This window comes from Pelodiscus sinensis, chromosome 7, assembly GCF_049634645.1.
Source record: "Pelodiscus sinensis isolate JC-2024 chromosome 7, ASM4963464v1, whole genome shotgun sequence".
Taxonomy (NCBI): domain Eukaryota; kingdom Metazoa; phylum Chordata; order Testudines; family Trionychidae; genus Pelodiscus; species Pelodiscus sinensis.
In genome coordinates this window covers 31860407-31885090 of record NC_134717.1, presented here as the reverse complement: position 1 = coordinate 31885090, position 24684 = coordinate 31860407, and the positions used below count along the sequence as shown (strand labels likewise).

At 43.4% G+C, this 24684-nt stretch overlaps 1 long non-coding RNA gene across 1 annotated transcript in view; it reads left to right on the top strand.

Annotated features, from left to right (window-relative positions):
• Positions 1–20219, top strand: part of LOC142830295 (uncharacterized) — a 106784-nt gene extending 86565 nt beyond the window's left edge. The window contains exons 2-3 of the long non-coding RNA XR_012905449.1: positions 19092–19202; positions 19395–20219. This is a non-coding gene — a long non-coding RNA (uncharacterized LOC142830295). The remainder of the gene's footprint in view (positions 1–19091; positions 19203–19394) is intronic.
• The last annotated feature ends 4465 nt before the right edge of the window (positions 20220–24684 follow it).

Genomic DNA, 24684 nt, shown 5'->3' with positions numbered 1-24684 from the left:
AACACACACCAATCACTGTGCATTAAATGGTTTGTTGAGACTCACCGAGCTCACTTTTAAGGGGTTCTGTTTCAAACAGCACTATTGCCAATGTGTGTGCTAGGGAACATTCAATGTGCACCCAAGGTCCACGCAGACCAATTAACCCTTGGCCCATTATAGTGCTTTAGAAATCACACTCCAAAGAGTGCATTTCCCCCACGTGTAGATAAGCCTGGAGCCTCAAGTCTTAGCTCTGAAAAGTACAGTAGGATCAGAGGTTCATTTTCTCACTGGGGTCTTTAAAAGGCAATCTGGTGCCTCTCCCCAAATGCTTTGAGAAAATTGATTTAGGAATAGCAGATCACTCCCTCTCTACATCTTGCCTAATTATCTAAATTAAAGTGATATTAAAATCTCCCAGTACTGCACTACTCTGTGGAGAATCAGGCACCTCTGAAAAATACTCAGTTAACATATTTGATTCCAGAGCAATCTAAATATTGCACAGATTAATCCTTTTCAAGAGAAATCCATCTGAAATAAACTACTTGCTCTTCATGTTAGCTGGGGCTTTATCAACTGTTTTGGCAAGAGAGCTACATACAAGTGCATGCACACTGGAATGTCTGAGAGGAAAATGAGTGAGAGAAACTTAGCCTCTTCAGTTCCATTATTATACCTATTTACATGCTGAACTCTGTCAGGCTGCTTAGCCCTGTATGGATCTGAAGTGGGAAGTAATCTTAAATATTCAGTGTTACAAAGGAGTGTCTTTTGAAAGTGCAACTTCCAGCTGGGTTTTGTTCAAGACCCACCCTTTTAATGTTTTGGAGTGTAGTGTAATCCTTGGACCTTCTATCTATAAATATTTACAGCCTCCTTAATCTTCATTGCTGGATTTTTTTAAAAAAGCCCTCAACAATTCCTCTCCTTCTCCTTAGTGCCCCAGCAATGATTGCCTAGGTGGTTTTGCAACTGTACTGGAAGTCCAAAGAGATGTACTGTCAAAGGATACTCTGAAGACACACTAGTCCTTACACAAACTCATCCATAATCAAACAGCACAAGGAAAGAAAAATACAACACACACAACTGCAACATGCATATGCCTGGTCTCTTCCACACTCTGTTACTGTACTTGAGACAAAGCACCCTGTATTGTAGCCATGTTATTACCAGTCAGGGGCTTGAATATGACAGGATGGGTGTTCACAGTATAAAACCTTAGAATAAAGAAGAAAAAATGTACCTATGCTTGTCAGTCTTGCTATCACTCATTTATGTCCCTCTTTGCACCACTTTCCTGATGTGAGTGTGGGTGCCGGCATTAGGTTGGATTTGTGTTCATATCCAACTGATTGCAAAATCCAATTTGAATTACTATCAAATTATTAAAATGGCTGTCCCATTCATGTTTAGGAACCATGTCAACACTCTCCCCATTCCCTCATGCCCTGTTAGCTGGATGCAGACTAGAATTTGCTGAAAACTTTGAAAGTGAAGAAGTTGTGGTAGAAGGGGGGAAACCACAAAAATGTTAAGGAAGAATGTTCCTGTTCCTTCACCAGTCTTTCCTGACTGTGCCCTTCCAGTGCCAAGCTACTTCTTCCCTAATTACTATGAAAGGGAAGAGGAGGAGACACTTTTCCTTCATCCTTTACCTTAATGCCCTGAGCATCTTTACCATCTTTTCATTCAGCTTTCTCCCATGGCCATAGCAGTGCTCAGTATCTGGGTTGGTACACTGGTCTCTGTCAAGCAGATGGTTGGCAGTGGCACCCAACAATTCTTGTCACTTTCTTTTGTATGTTTGTCATTAGTTCCCAGGGATAGTTGTATATTTCAACCAGTTTTTCACACTCGTGGTTCATCTCCTTGGAGGGTCAAAGCAGACAATGAAATCTTAAGGGAGAGTTGATCTGTGTGTGAAAGGGGAGTGATTTCCGGCCAGGTCTCTTTTGCAAAAAAAAAAAAAAAACAAAAAAAAAAACACAGAACCTGATGTTGTCCTAACCCTTTTTATAGCTATGTATTGCCAAAAGATGATGGACCTTAATCGGGGACTCTAGATCCACCCTTAAGGCATAATCCTGCACCACTGGAGGCAATGGGAGTTTTCTCATGAATGTGACTTAGAGACCAATCAAGCTTTTTCTTAGGAAGTGCACTGTGTGCTGGTGAATAGCACTGGATAAGAGAAAAACTTGCCATTGGCTGTGGAGGTTGCAGCACAATACAGAGATGTTGTGGATGGATCTTGTAGTAGCAGATCCACTGGGCTCACCCAGCTTTATCCCCATTCCTGTGACACACAGCGAGGGTACTCAAATAAAGCTTCACCACACAGACCATGAATATCTGCTGTGAGTGTATGCTTCCCAAAATCCTAGCTTTGCCTCTGTGTCATAGAATCTACATTGGTGCAGGTGCCCTTGTGCTGCGGAAGGAACTGAAAGAACTAAAAATATATTGCCCACTGTCTTATTTTATTTTGCCAGTTGGGTGCCAGTACATGAATTCTGCCTTACAGCCAACGATCAAACAACATTAACTAAGCAATAAACCTCTGAGCATCAGAACATATCTAGCTTTTCAGATTAAGGAATTACCCTCTACCACACACACCCTCTACTTTCTAATCAGTCTGCATCTTGATAAACTCTACCATTCCTGGTGTGTTGGAAGACTGCCCTGCCCCAAATTAGAGATGGATCAAATGAGACATGAATCCAAACTCATTCATGCAGTGATAGGGGCTGAATGTTCAGATTTGATTCTCTTGTTGTTTTAGCTCTGGGTCAAATCCCAGATGGGGGAGCCCTCACTTCTGACCCAAGTTTTTTGTGTGGATACAGTCTAGAAGGATCAACTTGTAAGAAAAACTTTAAAAACCCCCCAATGAATAGTCTAGTAGCACCTTAAATAATAACAGAACATGTATATGGTATCATGAGTTTTCCTGGGCACAATCCACTTCTTCAGAAGAGTTCACTATCATGAGATCCATACTGGATTCAATTTCGGGTAGCACCAAACCTCCCCAGACCACCGCTATATGAGACATGAGTTTCTGTTTTGGATGACTACTTTAGAAATCTAGGCGTCTCTCTTCCATAAAGGAACAATACCTGTTAAATATTTTTCCTTGGTCCTGTAGTTCCTTCCTTCATCACATTTCATTTCACCTTTATTTGCCGAAGTAGTTGGGCTGGGTGCCTGAATACTAAGTGGAGCTTATGCTAATATTGTGGGTGATGGATTTCTTCTTTCTTTTCATCTTGGATTCCTACTCATGAACTGGTGTGTTAGAAATGCTTTCTGATTTGCCAATGGACACATTTCCTTTAGAAACAGAATCTAACTACAGTTACATTAATGAAAAGCTCAACACGGGGTGGTGTATAGAACACACGGATGAAGCAGCCACATCCACACATGTCAAGTGCTCTTTCAAAGTGGAGCATGGGGTTTTAGCCACATGAGTACCCATTAAAGTTAATAGGAACTGCACAGAAATCCCTGCCTGCTGCTTTGATAATATAGAGGCACATGTTTAAGATGTGCAGATTGAGTTGACATGGACTCTTATCTCTTCAGTGTTTCTACTGACTTCTTCACTGGTGTCTTTACTGAAACACCCTGTACTTATCCCTTTCATTTTTGTTCAAAGCACATGGTGATGTATAATCAGTTGAAGCAATCTGAAAATCAAATGACTAGAGATACATGACCTGGGGCATCTCCGGGTTTCCTACAGGCACCATGCCATTTTTCAGGAGGGATTTCTGCACTGAGTAAATAAATCATCTCCATAAGCAAAATACCCTTCTGGGCTATTCACTATCATTCTCTTTGCCAGGAGCTGTTAACATATGATGAAAACTGTTCTGAAATCCCTTTCACAGAGAGCCAGATTCTGCCACCCATACTTACATTAAATAATCTCTTGCTTTAGTTCCATTGACATCAATGAGATTGCTGTCAGAGTAATATATCCCCCCAAATTTGAACAGGGAGCCATATACTAGTGCAGAGATATTACTGTAATTTTAGTAACACCCCTTTCAAGTCAGCCCCCCAATAATATTAATAATGGCTATTAGCTCTTTGGATACAGAATTCTGTCACTCAGCTTTTGCTTTTTTGATTATTTTGCCTCAGGTGTTACTGTAAAACCTATTGTTTTTATAAGTTAAATAATTTAATGTAATTAGATTGTAAGGGAACTTTTACTATTCCTTAATTTGATAAGGGCAGCAATATTACTTCTGTATGACAAGCCCAGCTCCACTCTCATCCTTAACATTTCATTCATGCCTTGCTTTCTTCTTTTTAAGACCTAAAGCATTTTAAAAAGTGAGATACGGTCATTTAATGTTCTATTCTATGCAGGGTGGGTGTTTGCAATGTAGCCTCCTTTAAACAGATGCTAAAGCTCGCCATCTTGTGGTCTATATGACAACTATTGCTTTCAGGTTTTGTGTGTGTTTGAATATGTACATTTTTACTCACTAATGTAAAGAACCAATACTAGTGTCTTCAATCAGGACCAGCAGGAACATACTGTGCAAGTTTTCTTCACCCACCTATGCCAGTCCCTCTGACACCAGGGGACTAGATACAGTCTTGGGCCTACCTTACCATAAACTAAATTTGTGCAGCAGTAGTTGATAGCGACCTCCTCTTCTGTACGCTTTTTCTTGTAACCTGGAATAAGGATTGGACACCAGGTATCTTGTTCTGCACTGCTGTATCCTTGTGCAGTTATATATACGCAAACTAAAGAAATTGCTACCAGATCCAGAACGCTGAATTTTAAATAGAATCTGCAACAGATGCAGATGGCTACGCAACGTGTAAAGCAGTGGAGAAGTAGATCCCACCTCTCCATAAGGTTGAAGCAAGTATGGCAACATATTGCACTGGATGCTACCCTAGGGGATCAGAGCTAAGCAAATTCTCACTGCTTATCAAAAACCTATTTCTCTAATTTTCTGGAGCAAGAGAAACATGCATTGTTTTTTAAAAATGTAGGTTGAATCTTAAATACATCTGTCACATTTTTGGCTTGAAATTCCATATACCTCCTCCCTGAATAAGTCAGTGATATTTTTTTCTATGCATTCTTTTTACAATAAGGATGGTGTTCACTGAAACTGAAGATGTAACATTAGGGTTGGATTTGGTTTGGAGATTTTTTGGAAGGGAATCCCAAAGTTGGAAACACTTTTTGAAAGTTAGGAAATTAATTAACTACATTACAATATGTATTGAAGGCCTTCAATGGGCACAACATTACAATACAAATAAGGAAATCAGGCCATTGATTTTTTTTTTAACTTGGGTCAAAGACAAGAATGTAGGCATGCAGGTCACCTGCCCTGTAATCATGGGATTATTAGTTAGGCAGACTGGAAAACATGAGGTGAGTCCAATGGATCAACAAGTCAAGATAGGTCTTTGTGCACACAATAGAACCATGGGCTGCATGTGGCACAATGCAGCCTATAAGACCTTGACAAATCAGTCTGGCACTTGGGAAAATGACCCTGCTTCCTTCTGCAGCTCTTGTAGGCTACATCTAGACTGCGGTGCTGTTTTGGGATGCTGGAATAACAGACGGGTTATTCTGGTGTCCCTGTAACTCTCGTTCCATGTGAATTAAGGGACGTTTTGGAACAGTGCTTTATTTCAAAATTACCTTGAAATAAGCTACCCTTTTAAGCCCGCTCTCTCCAGCACTGGCTTCTGCCTGTCCCTCTCCCCTTTCCTCCCCCCTGGCTGCCTCAGGAGGTGAGGAAGGGGGAGAGAGAAATGTGTGTAGTCAAGATTAACTGATAAGCCTAGGCTTATGGGTTAATCATATAGTTGACTACCCGTAGACATCCCTAATACAGAGTGCCATGGATTGTGTAAATGACCCAGCTTTCTGAAGCTACTTACTGTAGTGTGGAACTTCTGCCAAGAGATCAGATCTTATTCCACACTTATTCCACACTGGCTGATGGGAGATAAGAGATTTTACTGGGGGTAGGGACAGTGCATGAAGCCTCTTCCTCCCGCCCTCCCTTGCCCTGCTGGCAGTGCAGAGAGCCACATGCACTGCCAGCCAGCTGTCTGGGACTGGGATGGGGGAGCCTGCCTGAGAGTGCTGCTTGCCAGGTAGTGCTTAGGTAAGTGCCTTCCAGACAAAGCCTGCCTCTCCCTCCCCACAACTCCCTTGCCAACCTTGTACCCCTCCTAAACCCTCTCCCAGGCCAGATTGTTCTCCTGAACCCATATGCCCCTCCTGGACCCTGCACTCCAATCTCCTGCCCCAGATCACAGCCCCTCCTTTAAGCAGACCCCCTCTCAGACCCCATGCCTTCTCCTGCACCCCAGTCCCCTACCCCTAGCACCCTTCTGTACCCAGCCTCCATCCCAGACCCCACAGTCACTCCATAAAGAAGCCCGGCCCTTGACCACTTACCAAAATCTTGATGTGGCCACCCCATCAAAAAATGATTGTCCATCCCAGCTCTAGACTGAAAAGACGAAGTGAAATAGGAACACGGGCAAAATAAAAATGGAGAGCCTGGGGCACAGGAATGGTGACAATCCCAGTATAATCTCTGGTTCCTCTTTTTCCTGCCCTCTCTATGTTCAGTTTGTCTGAGTAAGGCTTGTTACTTCTTATTTTCCCCCTGAACATCAACAAATATGCCCCTTTCTGGCCACTCCTACTGTTAAGTCCCTTGTCCTTGCTTTGCTTAGCATAAGTTTTTTTCCAGCTCCTCCTCCTCATTCCACGCTAATCAAAACACAGCTGCTAAAGACATCTTTCTCTCCTGCCACTCAGTCCACATCCCCAGCTGCCTCAAATCCCTTCCTGTCTCATATTACATCAAATCTGAGGTCCTTGTCATCACCTTTAAGCTTCACTCCCCCCATACTTCCCTCCCGGATTTCATTTCCTTCTGCTTTCTTGCTTACTACTTACACTCCTCCCACACACGTCACCACCTCTCCATTCTTTTTCTTGCACTTTTGCTCTTTCCTCACAAGTCATTTCTTTCTCTTTCCTTAGATACTGAGTTCTGTTCCTGGCTCTGCTCAGTGACCTTGCACAACCCATTTCCCCTCTTGTAAAAACCAGGGATAATGATACAGGGCCACCTCTGCAAAATGCTTTGAGAACTACCTATGAAAAATCTCAGAGTAGCCATGTTCAGCTGTAACTTTAAAAACACGTAGTCCCGTGGCACCTAGAGACTAACAAAAATATGTATAGTATCATGAGTGTTCGTGGGTAAAATCCACTTCATCAGGTGAGCTAGAAAAGTTCCCTATAAGAGCTAGGTGATGGCATTTATATATAAATAAATTAAAATCCACCTTTGCCAAGAATCTTTTTTTCTCCTTACTTGAAAGCTCTCCTTACTTGGGCTGTTCTCCCAGATCTAGTCTTGTACTTGTATTTATCTTTGTTTGTAAAATTCCTTTGGACAGGAGATGTGCCAGGCACCTTGCACACTTTCTGTGATACATAAATAAATTTCAATAATATATTAGTGAGACTGACCAGAAATTCCCTCAGCTGTGGGGGAGAGAGAAATCATCGAGGCTGGTACTCCCTGAAACAGCAAGCAAGTTGAGATCTAAACAAATGGTTACTAGTAACAAAATCCAGGATTTCTGCCTCTCTCTCTTTCTGTGTTTGATGCACTCACCAGCATGATATCTGAATGCAGCTATCCATCTATACCTGAAATATGACTCTCCTACCCTGTGCTTGCTCCTTCAGAGCATGCTGCCTCCCACAATGGTGGTTATGTCTCATCTGAAATTCCAATCAGCACACACAGTTTACAATTCTTGAAGTAAGCTCTTGGGTTTCTGATCACGTGACCAAAAAAGAATTTGGTGGGGAGAAAGTGCTTCATTAGCTTGTTTGGATCACATAAATGAATTATTTTTTTAAATTATTTAATTACACTTAATACGACCAATTCATCTAAACTTTTACTATAGTATTGCTTAATGTAAAAAAAGCAGCAAAGAAAAATACAGACAATCCAATAGATCTCATGGGAAGGGGTGCCATTTCGGATTTTGATGATGTGGGTGAAGCAACCTGTGAATGCCATGATAGCAGGGGAGAAGAGAGTGAGAGCATGGAGGGGCAGACTGAGAGCAGAGGCTTCAGCAGTGTTACTGAGCATGTTCAGTACAAGCCAAGCACCAAATTTGGGAGGAGGGGGAGAGAAACCAGGCCTATCCACCCTATTCTCCCTCCCCCGCCACACACACACACACACACACACGCATCGCATTTCTCCAGGGGCTAACAAGGCAATGGAAAACTCTACTTTTTTGGCAGACAACTTAGCAGTTAGCTGACAGGAGCACTGTATCTAATTCCTATATAAAAGAAAGAAAATTACATTAATATTAGACTCACTCAGCTCTAACATTAACCTATTCTGACATCTTGTGGCAAGTCAATTAAGGAACACTGGTTAGCCTTAACATTTTAAAGTATATTCCTGTTTTGTTACTAAATGTGGAGAGAGACAGACTCTGTCAGGACTCCTGGACTCACTCTCAGTTCTGGAAGGGATTAGGGTTTGGTGGGTATAACAAGGGGGCAGATACATTTCAGATATGTATAACAACATCATAATAGCCATACTGGGTTAGACCAATAGTCCTTCTAGTCCTGTATCCTGTCTTCCAACAGTGGCCAATACCAGGTGCTTCAGAGGGGAATAAACAGAAAATATCATTATCATGATATATCCTCTGTTGCCTATTCCTAGCTTCTGGCAAACAAGCTATGTGTCTACATTGTGCTCTCTTGTGCAAGAACATATGCAAATGAGGCATGGCGATATTCATAGCTGTGCCTCATTTGCATATGTTCTTGCACAAGAGAGTGCAATGTAGATATAGCCACAGAATTTAGGGACACCATCCCTATCCATTCCGGTTAATAGCCATTCATGGACCTATCCTCGTTGAACTTATTTTGTTCTTATTAGGACCATATTATGGTTTGGCCTTTCCACCATCTCCTGGAAAAGAGTTCCACAAGTTAACTGTAAAAAAATTATTTTGTTTTGTTTTAAATCTGCTGCCTATACATTTAATTGTCAGAATCTTATGTTATGAATAATATTTCCTTATTCTATTTTCCCACATAATTCATGATTTTTCTATACCTTTGACATATCACCCTAACCTTTAATCATTTATTTTCTAAACTGAGAAGTCCCAGTCTTGTTAATCTCTCCTAATATGGAAGCTGTTCCTTATCCTTTATCATTTCTGTTGCTCCTACTGTACCTTGTCCAAATACAATGTATCTTTTTAAGATGGAGTGACCAGATCTACGCACAGTATTCAAGATATGGGCATACTATAACTTTATGTAGAGGCAATATGATATTTTCTCTTATATACTCCTTTCCTAATGATTCCCAATATTCTGTTAGCTTCTTAGTTTTTAGACTGCCACTGCACATGGAACAGATGTTTTCAGGGAACTATCCACAATGATTCCAAGATCTTTCTTGAGTGGTGTGAGGGGGCGAGGCAGCCCTGCACTGAGCCTGCAGGGCCCAGCCAGGGTTACCTGGCTGCAGAGGCCTCGCCCAGCAGCCCTACCGAGCATGCCCGGGCTGCAGCTCAAACATAAAAGCCTGGGGAAGAAGTCAATCTGATGGGATAGCTGGAGGAGAAGGACTGGTGAAGGGAGCGCCTGCACAGCTGTCACTGGAGACTCCAGGAGAGGCTGGGAGGGGACATGGAGGTGAGCTGGTGCAACCCAAGGATGGCCCGCCGGGGAGATGCTGGCCTGGAGGCTGCAGCCAACTGGGCGAGTACATGGGAAGGAACCCCTGGGAACCAGCTAAGAAGTGGCCCAAGGCAGGAGCAGGAACCGCCCCTCCTGCCCTGAGAACGTTGGTACGTTTCGGCTGAATTGCCCCGCCGAGGGACTGACCCTCTACTCAGTTGCTCACAGGGCCCTGGGCCGGGATGTGGTGTAGGGTGGGCCTGCGTCCCCCTACCTAAGGGTGCGTCCCCACTACAGACTTAAACCGTGTTGTGGACTCAGGTTAGAAGGCTGTGGCCTTGCCTTAAAGGGCCAGACTTAAATTGTGTTGTGGACTCAGGCCGGAGGGCCTTGGATCTAAGAGGGCAGGCAGGAGGGGCCCACCACATGTGGTAACAGCTATTTTAAACACCTCAATATTTGTATGTATAGTTGGAATTATATTTTTCCATGTGCATTACTTTGCACTTATTAACACTGAATGCCATATGTCCTTGTGTTCCCCAATCACTCCGTTTTGTGAGATCCCTTTGTAACTCTTTGGAGTTATCTTTGGATTAGTGTCACTGTTCATCACATTTTCAAGAATATTTGTAAGTTTAACAGTAGTGATTCAAATGCAAATCCCAGCAGTACAACACTCGTTTCTACTCTCCTATCTTTTAAGTGGCATATCCAGCAATGTTTTCATGATGATCTAATCATCCTTTAATTACTTGAATGCCCAACCTTTTGTTATTCTTAATCACCCTGCCTCCCTCTTTTTATAACAAATTCCCTGCACCAAAGGCAAAACTGCAAGCAGCTCAAACTCTGTTGCAGTTAAGACCTGTGTCTGGAGTCAGGGCATGCAGTTTTAGCCAGACCTCAAGTATGAAATCCAGGGATTCCAACTTCAGGAGGGGAGCTACTGCCCTCCTAGTCCCCATAAATGGTGCCCTTGCTCCATGAGCAATCTTTGGGCAATACAGAATGAAATATGGACTGCTACATCAAATTGAAGGAATACGATCAAGTTTTCAGACCTGCCTAGTTTAGAATAAAGGTTGTCATGTGGTTAGCGTGGTGCTCCAGAAAACTGCAGTCTCCTTTTCTCCAGCATAGCTTTGACACTAGCAGATTTGCTCTTGAATTCTGAGCTCTTGGTGTTTATACTCATTGTTTGTAGTACAGTGGAGCCTAGAGGCCCAACTGAAATCAGAGCCTCTTTGTTAAATGTTTACATACAGTAAGAGACAATCTTGGCACTGAAGAATTACTGTAGGCTGTCTTTCAAAACAAGAGTGTGGCTTTTTTATTAAACTACACCACTGCCCTCCCACGTAATTCTTTATAAATAAAAATACATAGATCTGGCAAACAAAGTGTGAATATTAATCAGACTTTGATCTATACCAAACTTGGGAGGTATTTTTTTTTAAATCTACAAACAGGTTAATTGATACTTACCTTCACTCCACATCTCTAACAGTTACTATTTGTTTCTTTGCCTTTTCATGTATACTTCTTATACCAAAAATCACATTCTGAGTCAATCCCCCAATTTCTAAACTCCACTTCTAAGACAACCATTTGTCTGCTCTACTCCACTCTGTAAGTGAGACTCCAAATTTTCCCTAGTAAACTGGATTTAAATCCTGCAGCATATGTAACCTCCACTTGGAGTTTGCCAGCTCCTGGAACTCTGAACTGAGGCCCTATGGCAGTGATACCCAAACTTTTCAGGGTCATGTCCCTCCAGCCAGAGCTGGGCCAGAAGCAGGGCCACAACTCAGGGGCTACGTCTACACTGGCATGATTTTCCGGAAATGCTTTTAACGGAAAAGTTTTCCATTAAAAGCATTTTCGGAAAAGCGCGTCTAGATTGGCAGGATGCTTTTCCGCAAAAGCACTTTTTGTGGAAAAGTGTCTGTGGCCAATCTAGAGGCGGAAAAGAAATCTCTGCTGTCTACACTGGCCCTTTTGCGTAAAAGTTTTTCGGAAAAAGACTTTTGCCCGAACGGGAGCAGCATGGTATTTCCGCAAAAGCACTGACAATCTTACAGGAGATCGTCAGTGCTTTTGCAGAAATTCAAGCGGCCAGTGTAGACAGCTGGCAAGTTTTTCCGCAAAAGCAGATGATTTTGCGGAAAAACTTGCCAGTCTAGACACAGCCAGGAGGTGGGTGGTGAGTGAGACATGGACATGGGTAAGGTAATCCAGGTTAGGGCTGCAGATATGGGAACAGAAAACCATGTTCAGGCCAGAGCAGAGCTGGGTGGTGCTCTATCTCTACCTCCCATGGGGGCTGGCCATAGGACTGGAGTAGGGATGCTAGATATTGGGTAATTGAATAGTCTAGTAACTACATAAATTCTTATTGGTTACTTGACTATTGTATAGTCCGTGGGGCTGAGGCCAGCAGCCAGTGTGCTCAGCCCCCACTCCCAGGGAGCCCCCATTCCCAGGGAGGCCCCTGCCTCCTTGAGCTGCTGCCTCTGTATCAGAAGCAGCAGTGTGGGGTGCCAGGCAGGAGCCAATGCATGAGGGGAGCCAGTTTAAAAAACAGCTCCCCGTGCAGACTGCCTGCCACCCCATACTGCTGCCTCTGGTACAGGGGAAGCAGCGTGGGGTGGCAGAAGCCCCTGTCTGTGGGGGGTCTGAGCTGCCCACAGACAGAGGTTGCTCCAACTCCCTCCCACAGAGCAGCTTCTGTCCACAGTGAGCCTGGGCCCACTATGGACAAAGGCTGGTCCCCAGCAAACCTCCTTCCTTTCCCTCCCACAAACAGAGGCTGCTGCTGAGGACCAGTCTCTATCCACAGCAGGCCCGGGCTCGCCACGGAGCAGCCTCTGTCTGTGAGGAGCTTGGGCCCACCACAGACAGAGGCTGCTTCACAGCAGCTTCTTCTGCCCCCAGCCCCTCTCCATGCTGCAGCCTCAGAAGCACTTGGGAATTTCTTCCTGTGGGGTCCCCCAAGCTCTTCAACCCTCTCAGGAAAGAGCTTAAAACAAATTCATAATTGCTGACCTTTCAGTTTTAGGCATGTGCACACACAACCTCCTGCCTTCTAGGACAGAGGAATCAGATCATAGTCTTAAAAAGGTTGTTTTATTAAAAAAACAAAGACATACAGTAGTTGGTAAAGCACACTTGGTTACTAGGTATTACAGAGCAACGGGGGAAAAACCAGAGAATTAGCACAGAGAATTGCTTCCCTGGGACTCAGTTTAAAATTTACATTGTACGGAGGGGGGGGGGGGGTGGAGCAGCATATATGGGCTCAGCACAGAGGAATTCACAAACCAAAAAAAAAAAAAAAACAAAAAAAACCCCCCCACCCCAAAACCAACTGATTGTTTAACTAAACATTTCTTGTTTACTTACATATCTGCTGTTCCAAGATTTAGTCCTTCTCTAGTCATGGATATCACTGGAAATTCCATGTCTTGTTCCTGGCTTAACTCCTCTCTCCTTTGCGGGGAGGGAAGACATGTACTTCAATCTGTCTCCCTGCAGCAGACAATTCCTGCTTTTTCAGAAATGCTCACTCTTTTCATTGCCTCTCCTGGTTCCCTGCCAAAATCTCCTGGAGATTCCCTGTCTTTGGATTTAACCCTCATAGGCAATTTAGTTAACTGAATGGCTGGGATTTCCAGAAAAGGGTAATACCCCTCCCATTCATCAAAGCTGTTCTTTATCATCTAGATTATAATTTGCCCCTCTCAAATAGTAGTCTTTTGTCTAGTCAAAGCATAGGCTACAACCATCACAAGCATCCGGAGAAGGCTGTATCTCAATTCAGTGGTGCAAAAGTCACCTTTCCATTAATTATGTGAAACCTGTCAGGCTGGTCCTAGGAGGGAATTGCCTCACTGTAATAGCTTTAATTCAGCATAGGGGTCTGTATAATTGTTGGAAGGCAGCTGTGAGGATGAGGTCCAGGTTGGTGAGAAGGAGAATAATTTGCTCATATTTAAATCAATTGGAGGAGGATGGGCACAGACTAACCAGGAATCTGAGATGCTGCTTGCAGCCTGGGGTCTGTGAAGATGGAGTGAAGTTTCCCAAGGATACCCAGGTGATGGGTTCCAACAAGGAAAAACTGGTGTGTGCTGAGCATCCATTGACAGTCTCCCATCAGCTCCCTCAAGTGCTGCCCTCCTGCTGGTTGACCCTGTGGATCAGTGCCTCTCCCTCCCTTTGTGCACCTCCCACCTGCTGCTATCAGCTGACTGGTAGCATTTGGGGATGGGGAGGAAGTGAGGTTGCAGAATGCTTGGGGGAGGGAACACAAATGGGCAGGAAGAAATGGGTCAGGAAGGGGCAGGATGGGGCTTTGGTGGAAGAAGTGGAGTGGGGGCGAGGCTAGGGCAGAGGTAGCCCTACCACTTTGAAAAGTCAGAACCTGTGACTCAAGTAGCAGGAGTTTAAGGGTGAAGGCTCCCAGTATTCTCACCAACTTTGAAACCCTTATCCTAGGAAGGGATTGTCTGTTGCACAGGGAAACTTGCAGTCCCTCTGTCCCTTCTCATCTATTTTTCTGGGGGAGGGCAGGGTGCAGTCATTGGATATTGTGGTCCTGGGAAAAGGAACATTTCAAGACATTTGGATTCCCCTATAAAGCTAGTGTTGGATTCAGACCTCCAGCTTCAAGGGTTATGATCTAGACCAGGCCCAGCTGAATTCCATGTGAGCTGACTGCAGGGGGGGGGGGAGATGACTGGGGCTGGTCAGAGAGGATAGATAATATGCTCAAAATGGTGTGTGTGTGGATCAAGGAAATGAGGGCTAGCTTCATTTTCCTAGTTAAACAGAAGAAAGTAACCACCACAGATGTGTCCCACGCAGGTCTGGGAAAGAGTTAGACATGCTGATTCCTAAGGGAGTCCACACCGCATTAAACAAACGCATGTTCCGCATCATGCAGCACCTGTTAAAGTAGGCATAGTGAAGAGCCCAGCAACTTAGGTGGACTCTGTGATCTGAGAGTCTGAAGCATCCTTATCTGGAAAACTAGCTTAGTAGCCCTACTGAAACTAAAACCCAAAAGCTGTTGAGGGAGAAGGACATAGTATAACTGAAATAAGAAAGAAGGGATTTTCCTAATTTGAATGCAGTAACATTGGTTTATTAACTCATTTCACAACAACACAATAGATTCTCTATTTTGATAGCAAAGAAAAAGAACAAGAGTGGCTCAAGGCAGGGTTTGCAGATGAGGCTTACAAAGCCATTTGTGAAACTGGGAGCAAAGTTCATGTTTGTTCACCTGTCAAGTGTATATCAAATCTGTATCTTGGCTATTGTAAAATAATGATATTTCACTTCAGTTTCAATACATAAATCACAGCACAGCAAAGGTGTCTAGCAAATGTCTAATTTAAATATTTGTAATTATTAATTTAGAGGAAACTTTTATTTTTCTACTTTTTATTGTAAGAAAATTAGGGAAATCAAATATGAATCCCCTTTCTTGTTTGTGGTATTGAAATGAACCTACACAAGCTTTTTGATGGACTGGAAATGTTGAATTTCTAACAAAGACATCTCTTCTCCCAAATGTTTCCCAGACATGTGAGTTAAATGTTAACAAAACTAAAGAAAAAACATGAGTTTTATAACGTCTGAATGAAAGTTGCTTTCCTGGAGGTTTAATTTTTTCCTGGAGGTTTCATTTTTAATGATTTAATAATATTGCTAGTTCTCTCCCTGCAGAAAAATTGTGCAAAACAAGACATCTATTTAAAAAAAAATATGCAAAACCTTGCCTCTCCCTTCCCTCTGGCTCTCAACATCTTTAAACAAATCTGTCAGGTCTTTATCCAGAATAAAGTGGGGGAAATAGCATAAACCTCTTCCCTTCCACAGATCTCGTTTTGAGCCAATAAAAAGTCAAAGCAACAAGCTGAAGAACTGAAAAGCTGTATCTATCCCCAACTGTTTGGATTTTTTTCAGATAAAAATGGCAGTGGATTAAAAGCCTGTTCTTGCATTCTAGAGCTTTACAATTAGCAAATCTCTGCCTCTCCTTCACATATAATATGTTAGTGGCAGAGGAAAAGTATGCCCTGTTATTACATGCTATTATTACTGATGACCTGAACTGTGGACTCCAATTACTGAACTCTTGCATCAAATTGAAACACAAAAACTGTGTTGCAGCTGTATTAGAATTCTAATTAAATGGTCCAAAATTACAAAAAAAGAAAAGCTTCATCCTGGAAAGCTCTTGGCTTTTATTCACACCCCTTCCCCCATTTTAATGTATATTAATCAGTGACATCTAACCTTCTCCAGCTACAATCAGTTGTTTACCTGTCAGCCCTAAGCAAATGTTGTTGCCACTGGCTACCATAGCAACATTAGCTTAGATTTTATTTCTGCTGTCCTTGTTCAATATTTCTTTGTAATAACTAAATTCAGAACTACTAGCACCTAAATGGCAGGGTTCATGACTAACGGGTTTTAAATATTGATCCATTCAAAAATATGAAAAATTATCTTCAGAAAATTATTTGCTGGCAGAGACCAGACCAGCCTGACATAGTGTGATGGAATTTAGATGCGAATTCCTTAAATAGAAAAGAGGGTTATTCATCCTTGTAGGTAGGACCTCCCCAGTAAGGCCAGCTCAGGAGGGAGATGAGAGAATTCTTCCAAGTATGTCCAACTAGCCTACTGCTATATTTTTGTCAAATACCAAAAGCTAAGCAGAGTTTTGCCTGGGGTTGAAGGACTCCAAGGAAAATGTAGGGGCTAGATGAAGTGTAGTGGCTGTCAATAAATGACACTCCTCTCTGAGTCAGCACTGGCCAGGAGTTGCATCGGTGTTGACATGTTTTAGACCTAGGTATGGGAAGTAAGAGTGCAGCGGTGCTGCAGCACCCCCAGGTTTTACAACTGGCCTCCCCACACCTTAAAGTTGGTCCCACCGTCAACTCCTCCTGTTCAGACCTCCAGCTGGCCCCTGCAGGATCCTGCTGGCCCACGTGCTTTGCTGGCCCCCTGGGGTTGTGCTGCTGTGGGCTTTGCCAACCCCTTGGGGTTTTGCTGGCTCTGTGGACTCCACCAGCCCTTGGGATCCTGCCACTCGCTGGTCCCATGGGCTCCACTGGCCCTTGGGGTCCAAGTACCCATTGGCCCTGCCACAGAGCTTGCCAATCCCACTAGCCCTGGGATCCTGCCACTGGCCCAGGGCTCTGCAGCTGCTCCAAGCTTCAGCAGTAGCCTGGGGTGGTGAAGGTTGCCAAATCTCCTTGACTCGATGGAGTGGGTGCAGTTTATAGCAGTGGAGTCTGGTCTATCTGGCCCTGGAGAGTTGGCCATCCGATCTCAACAGATCTAAAGAGGAGGTGGGGCGCAGTTCAGCAACCCCACCAAGATAGTTCTGCTGGGTTCAGGAAAGTCTCACGTTGAAAGGTGTGCAGTGGGAGTGTATGCAGGGCCTCTTGGGCTATGTCTAGACTGCAAGCCTCTTTCAAAAGAGGCTCTTTCGAAAGATACTTTCGAAAAAGCCTCTTTCGAAAGAGAGCGTCTAGACTGCACATTGAACTTTCGAAAAAGCGGCTTGCTTTTTCGAAAGAAAGCATCCAGTGAGTCTGGATGCTCTCTTTCGAAGAAGCCCTATTTACATTCAAGAACGCCTTCTTTCGAAAGAGGAACTTTCGAAAGAAGGCGTTCTTCCTCGTAAATTGAGGTTTACCGCCATCGAAAGAAAAGCCGCGTTCTTTCGATTTAATTTCGAAAGAACACGGCTTGAGTCTGGACGCAGGTGAAGTTTTTTCGAAAAAAGGCTACTTTTTTCGAAAAAAACCCTGAGTCTGGACACAGCCCTAGTGTGTGCTTTTCCACCTCTTGGCCAGTGGCCAGACAGGAGATGGGATTCAGATTGGTTCCTTACTCCCCACTATCATTAATTTAAACCTTTGCCTGTATTCTTCTGAGTGCTTTTGCTTCATTTTAACTGATTGGGTAAATGTTTAATTAATCAAGGTGGCTTGTACAATCTATTCATTATTTATTCAGCTGATGTCCCCAGCACAGCACTTCTGATTAAAAGGTCTGTTGTTGAGAATTCCTTTTGCCATCCTAACTTGAGTGGGCTTTAACATTCCCCCCCCCCCCTTTTTTTTCTTGAATTTGAAGGAATCCTGCAGACAGTAAAATGAGATGGAATTAGACAAGCATCTTTCTTCATGTCCAAATGTACATTTGGGATTTCAGGGGGCAGGTGAATGCTCCATTTCAGCTCCAGGCTACACCTAAGGAAGTGATCAAACCGCCATTTCTTCTTAAAGGTTTTCCTGCATAAACAGTCTAGTCAAACTGAATCTTCCTGTTAATCTGGAAGACTAAATGAATCCTGTCAGTGTGTGCATTGGAGAGAGGGGTTAAGGCTAAACCCAGTGTAAGAACTCAGATTAACTCTTCAGTGTAGATTTACTCCAGACTTTGGCAAGGGATGTGATCTCTCCTGTCATCTATGGGGAAGAAATACATCACAATGCAAAATATGTAAGGAAAGGGTAGGAAGAAACTCCTTTTGCATATCCATTCATCACCATTGAGAAAGATTCATGCTGAGTTGGCCCTCTGAACTCTGTGAGTGGACAGAATTATCGGTCTGTTATCCTGATTTTACTCTAGTACAACTCCATTGGCTCCAATCTCTGAGGATCCAGATCTTATTTCATGTAATGAATCCGAGGTAATTACATTATGTGTGTCAGCACCAACATTGATATCCTACACATTAATCCACAGTGGCATTTTAGGCACATGGATCTCAACACTTGCAATATAACATAACTCATGTTAGACAGAATATTTGGGCAACTTCTATATGAGCTGTTAACTCCTCTGATTCCCAAATATTCAACTGCTTAGAGTTGCAATGTGGTAATAGTGTAATATATTTTTTCAACATCTCTTCTCATATACCTTTTGGATCATTAAAGTTGGAAGTGGCTTCTCCTTTAATACTGTGGTTTTGATATCGAGATGCGTCCTGTGTTAAGCCAAAATGCACAAGGTTTTTGATTACTTTATAAGAAAACGCTTGAGACAAATCTCTGCAAAACTAGTGGAGGATAACATCCCCTTTGACAAGGATGATCTGGATCCATTTCTTCTTTCATGCTGACACACGGGTCTGCTTCAAACAGCTGCCCTGCAGAGGAGCTGCTAAATGGCTGTTTATAACCACTCCTACCCTCCACCCCCGTTAATCTCCCCCAAATACCATTCACAGCTGAGTTGTTGCAGTGATAGTTTGGTATAGACTGAAGTATATTTAAATCTCTCACTCTTCCAGGCATTGCAACAATTACATCACCAAAAAAGGGTTCTATTGGAGTCTATAAAGATAGCTGCCTGCTAGATCATTTTGGACTACTCAGACTGATTTACTCAAGGCTATAACCAGGTATGTGCCAGTCACAGGAGATTTACAGGAATCTTGGACCTTCCCTATCGCTTTAAATAAAGTATAATGGTATCTCACAGCAGGCTTTACCATTAGCTGGTTTACTCTGTCTGCCTTCTGATATACTGCTGAGTTATTTTTGTCACGTCCAATATTAAATTAGTAACAGAGATTTTCTCTTTTCTTTTCCAGCTGTTCAGAAACATCACAGCAAGCAGATTTCAGTTCCTTGTCCCTAGTCAGATGATAAATTACACTTCTTCCTTTTGCCAGCTCCTTAATCAGCTACAGGAGAGAAGAAAATAAAAATGGCGTCTGGGGGATCTGATTTTATAATTACTCTCTTCTCAGTGGAGTTCATTTTCTTTTTTTAACCTTTGCCTCAGCCAGAGGTGGGGAGTTTTACTCTACTTGCCTGAACCCAAGCCCTGCATTTTGGAGGTATTTGAACTTGAATCCAAACTTGACAGATGGGTTCTGTCATTATAATGGGATGACCAAATCCCTGTATCTGATTTCCTTCCCCCCACTCTCCCAACTCCTATGTCCAAACCTAACAGCTTTGGTTCACATCCCTTTTTAATGTCTCCTTTTTCAAAATGAAGAGATGATATAATGAACTGTTTCTGAGCATGCAGCAATTGCTTTCAGAACACACACACAGAAGGGCTGCGCTCATCTTGTGCGTGGAAGAATAAGGTCAGTGCCTTATACCAAAAGGAATCATGAGCTAGCTGAAGGACTTGGGTGTTCCTCTGTGAAGATCTGTCCCTGTAACAATGAGACAGTAGGCCATTAATGATTCTTTATTTACCTCCCTCCTTCCCCCCCCCACCCCCCGGCCAAGAAACTCTATGGCTTTGTCTACACTGGCAAGTTTTGTTGAGGAAAAGTGCCTTTATTCAACAAAACCGTGAGTTTTTATACTGCAATGTGACTTCTGTCAGGAAATATGGCCATTTTTGTCACCAAAAAAATTCCAGCTTCATGAGGGACTCTTTTCTTTTTCCCTCTGAGTACAGCGAGACGGGGGGGGAGGGGGGGGGGTGTTTGGGATACCAGAGGTATCCCAAAAAAACCTCCGCTGCGTCCATAGAATGCGTTTGCTCTTTCACTTTTTTGGCAAAAAAGCAAACACGCTCCTTCAGAAGCTCCTGTATTCCTCATTCCACAAGGAAGAAGGGGGCTTTCGAAAGAGGGTTTTTTCCTAAATTTGGCCCAGTCTAGGTAGACCAAATTTCGGAAAAGCCTCTTCCAAAAAAAGTATTGGAAAAAGATATGCAAAATGCACTCTGCATCTTTTTCCGATAGAGCCTCACAGTCTAGATGTACCCTCCCTGTGGTGTTGGCAAACATATAGCTTAGATACCTTGAGGTGTTTTATCACTATGGCCTCCAGGAAATAGCTCACAACTCCCAATCAGCTTCTCTGTTGAGTCCCAGCTGAGAGTGACCCACAGGATCTGGGACATATATGGGAACATTTCTTGAGCTTTGTGTGAAAAGGTATATGAGCAGGACATGGTGCAGTGCAGATCAAAGATTAAAGAACTTGGACAAGTCTGTCATAAGGCCTGTAAAGCAAACTGACACGCTGATGCTTCACCAAAGACCTGCCATTTCTGTAAGGAGCTGGATGCTGTCCTGGGTGACCCCTCCCCCCACTTCCACCAAAAGCTCTGAGGTTACTTCGGAAAGCACTGAGATAGTATACAGAGGACCTAACCTGGAGGCTGAAATAGTAGATGAAGAAGATGAGGTAGAGAGTTCTCCATTGGTTGCTGGGTGTGTCTGGCAGACAAGAACTGTTCTCCACTGCTGAGGGACATATCCAGTCTGAATAGCTGCTTTCTGAGGACCAGGGAGTAGGGGATGAGATGCAGGGTAAGTGGCTGTGGCTTATGGAGTGCAGGTATTTCCCCCCCCCCCCCCAAAGATTCAAAACTCTGTGTCCAGAATTCCCTGCCTACACACACATTCCTTTTTATTCCTCTGAGATGCCTCCTTTTCCTGTGCACTTCTCTCCCCCCCCCCCCCCCCCGCTTTTTGCCAGTACCTTCCTTAGTAGCTATTGGAGATATTTGATTGCACTTCAGTGCCCTGTTTTCTGATGAATAAAGACACACTTAGAATAGTTCTACACTTTTATTTACTGTTCAACAATCTTGCAGACTAGTCACTGAAATCCCAGGTTCAGGCTTTCAAGGCATGTTCCTGACTATATGTTGCATTGGAAGGGGGTGGGAGGTGGTGGTATGTGCAGCCTGTAAGCAAATGTAACAGAGGTTTATTTCGGTGTCTTTCATTTTAAGAAGTCTCCATCAAAGCCTCGCTGAGGTTGACAGCAGTCCAATGAGCTCCTCTGACAGCTCTAGTGTCTGACTTATCAAATTCTGCAACCAAGTGCTGTGCTTCAGTGCTCTACTCTTGAGCAAACAATTTCCCCTTAGACTTACACAAATTGTGCAGAATGTAACATGCTGTGATAACCATGGGAATATCATCCTCAGAGGGGTCTAGCTTGCCATAGACAGGGCTCGACAATCTATGTAATCTACTCGCCTGCGGCTGTGGAGAGTAGATTACAACCTGGAATAGCCGGGTTTGGGCTATCTCGCATGCGCAGATCGCTGGACAGCACGGCTGGCGAGCGGGACTCTCCATGGCTCGGCAAGCCCTGGCCATAGAGACACTTCTATCTTGCCTTCAATCTCCCCAAGGCACATTTAACCACCACGAGGCACCCGCTCAACTGGTTAAAATGCTACTTAGTGCTGTCCAGGTGCTCTGTGTATGGTTTCACAAACCAGGGCTGCAAGGGGTAAGCTGGGTCTCCCATGTTCATAATGGGTTTTCCATATCCCCTACTATAATCTTGTGGTCTGGAAAGAATGTCCCCCACCTGCAGTTTTTTGTTCCGGAAAGTGTTTCCGAAGGAGCATGTATCTTTGTAGACCATCCCTCACTAATGTCTGTGAAATGCCGCTGGTGATCCACATGTGCCATCAGGAAGTATCCCATCCTGTTAATATACTTGTTGGCAAGGTGGGCTGGTGCTAAAATCGGAATGGGTGCCCCTCTCCCCCCAATTTGGGAATCCTGTGTCTACAAAGCTAGTCACTATGTCATGCACATTTCCCAGAATCATGGTCCTCAGTAGCAGAATGCCCTGGATGCTTGCAGCAACCAGCTCCAATGGTAAACTAACCAGCAAACTGATTTGCAACTGACCAATAGCAATTGCGAGTGCCCAGCTTCCAGACAGCAATTGCCACACTTTTCTCAACCCAGAGGGCAACTCTCATTCAAGTGTCCTTTGTTCCGCAGTTTGGGGGGCATTTCAGCACACCGTTCCAGGAAGGTTATTGTACACATCCTAAAGTTCTGCAGCCACTGCTTTTCATCCCATACCGGCATGACGAGGTCCTCCACCAATCAGTGCTGGTTTTCTTAGCCCAAAAGCACTGCTCCATGACTGCCAAATGCAGTGAGTGATTGCCACCAGATCCAATGACTGGGAAAACTCTGCCCCCACAGCACACGGGCTGTGTCTAGACTGGCAAGTTTGCTTTTGCGGAAAAACTTGCCAGCTGTCTACACTGACCACTTGAATTTCTGCAAGAACACTGACGATCTCATGTAAGAAATCAGTGCTTCTTACGGAAATACTATGCTGCTCCCATTCGGGCAAAAGTCCTTTTGCACTAAAGGGCCAGTGTAGACAGCTCAGATTTGTTTTGTGCAAAAAAGCCCCGATCGCGAAAATGGCAATCGGGGCTTTTTTTGCACAAAAGCGCATCTAGATTGGCACGGACGCTTTTCCACAAAAAGTGATTTGGTGGAAAAGCGTCCGTGCCAATCTAGATGCTCTTTTCTGCAAATGCTTTTAACGGAAAACTTTTCCGTTAAAAGCATTTGCAGAAAATTATGCCAGTCTAGACGTAGTCAGGGAGTCTGAAAATCCCCACGCTCCCCAAACATACACAGAGCTGCAGCTGGAGCATACTAAGCTACTTGTGCCTGCACAAGCTTTTTCAAATTCTGCAATAACGACTATGGGCATGATTCCGCTTCCTCAGAAGTCAGTGGAAAACTTTCCATTGAATCTAATAGTTGGGGACTTTGCAGTGTAACAATGAGGTACATCTTTAACTGGAAATAATAACAGAAATAATAAAACAAAGCAGTTCTCGTGCAATGTTTTTGTAATCTTGACTTCACTGTGTCACTGCTGTATAAACACAGGTTGGTTTTTCTGCATTTAATTTCCTTGCTTGTTGTTTGTTTTACTTTACTTTAAAAAATAATTGTAGTGCTATGTGACTAGGGGAGCTCTCATATTCTCCTGGTTTTATTAAGAGCCTGTCAGTGCTATCCACCAGAATAGAGCTGCAGACTTACAGTGTATATGTGCTCTTTTGGCAGCACCATTGGAACCAGTAAGTTCTGTGAACCGATCTTTGTATGCTTAACTTGTGTAAACTTGCATAGTGCTCATGATTTCTAAAGAGAACTGTGCAACTGGACTTTGGAATTATCATAGATATCTTTGTACCAGACACCGGAAGGTGTGTAAGCTTAGTTTGGAGAATTTACAAGCTCCAGTGGTGAAGCCAAAAGATATCTGTGCAGGGCTGCAGCTGTGCATCGGATCAAAGCAATTACTGCTCTCTATGGTTGATGGTCAGCTAAAATGTTTTAAAAGGTACTCAGCTTTGTTTAACAATGTCTATTAGTGAGTTGGTAAATATGACCTGCTTTTCTAGTCTAGACATAGTTTGTGTAGATGTGTGTGTACACATGTGCTGGCAGGAAAACCGATATACACACCCTGGTGACTAACATGGAATAATTTAGATTCAATACCTCTCTCTCTTTTTTTAACAAGTCCCTTATCTGTTTCTTACTAATTGTGAAGGTTTTTTTTATCTCTTTTCCCCACCCCCTACACCCTCACTATATTTTGCCAATACCCCTGCATAGATGAGATGACTTTAAATTTTTGAACTCTAGTTCTTTGGCTGTGATCTTGTCTTACCTAAGGTTGCCTTGTCTCTCCTAAAGGAAGCCATTTGACAACTTTGATCTAACTTTTCATCTATTCAGTGCTTCCCTGCTGTGTCATGATTAGAATCAGACTGTGCTACAACAAGGAAGCCTGGTCCCTACTTTCATGGCATTTATGAAGGTGCAGAAAGCAGCATCTCCTTATTCACTGTTGATTATCTTAATTGCTTTTTTAAGTGAACTGTCCTCTCCTTCACTATGGATTGTCCTTTAAGATTTTAACTCTTTGTTGGGTGATTGCTTTCTACTCTATTTCAAATGGACAAGTTCTATTTCTTCCATAGTGCTGAGTCTATCTCCACTTTTAAGAAATAAACTCTATATATTTTGTGCTCTTGACGGAAGAAGGAATGGAGGATCAGATCCCAGATTATGAATCACATGGAGTAAGGTTTTGTTTATGCTACAGCAGCAC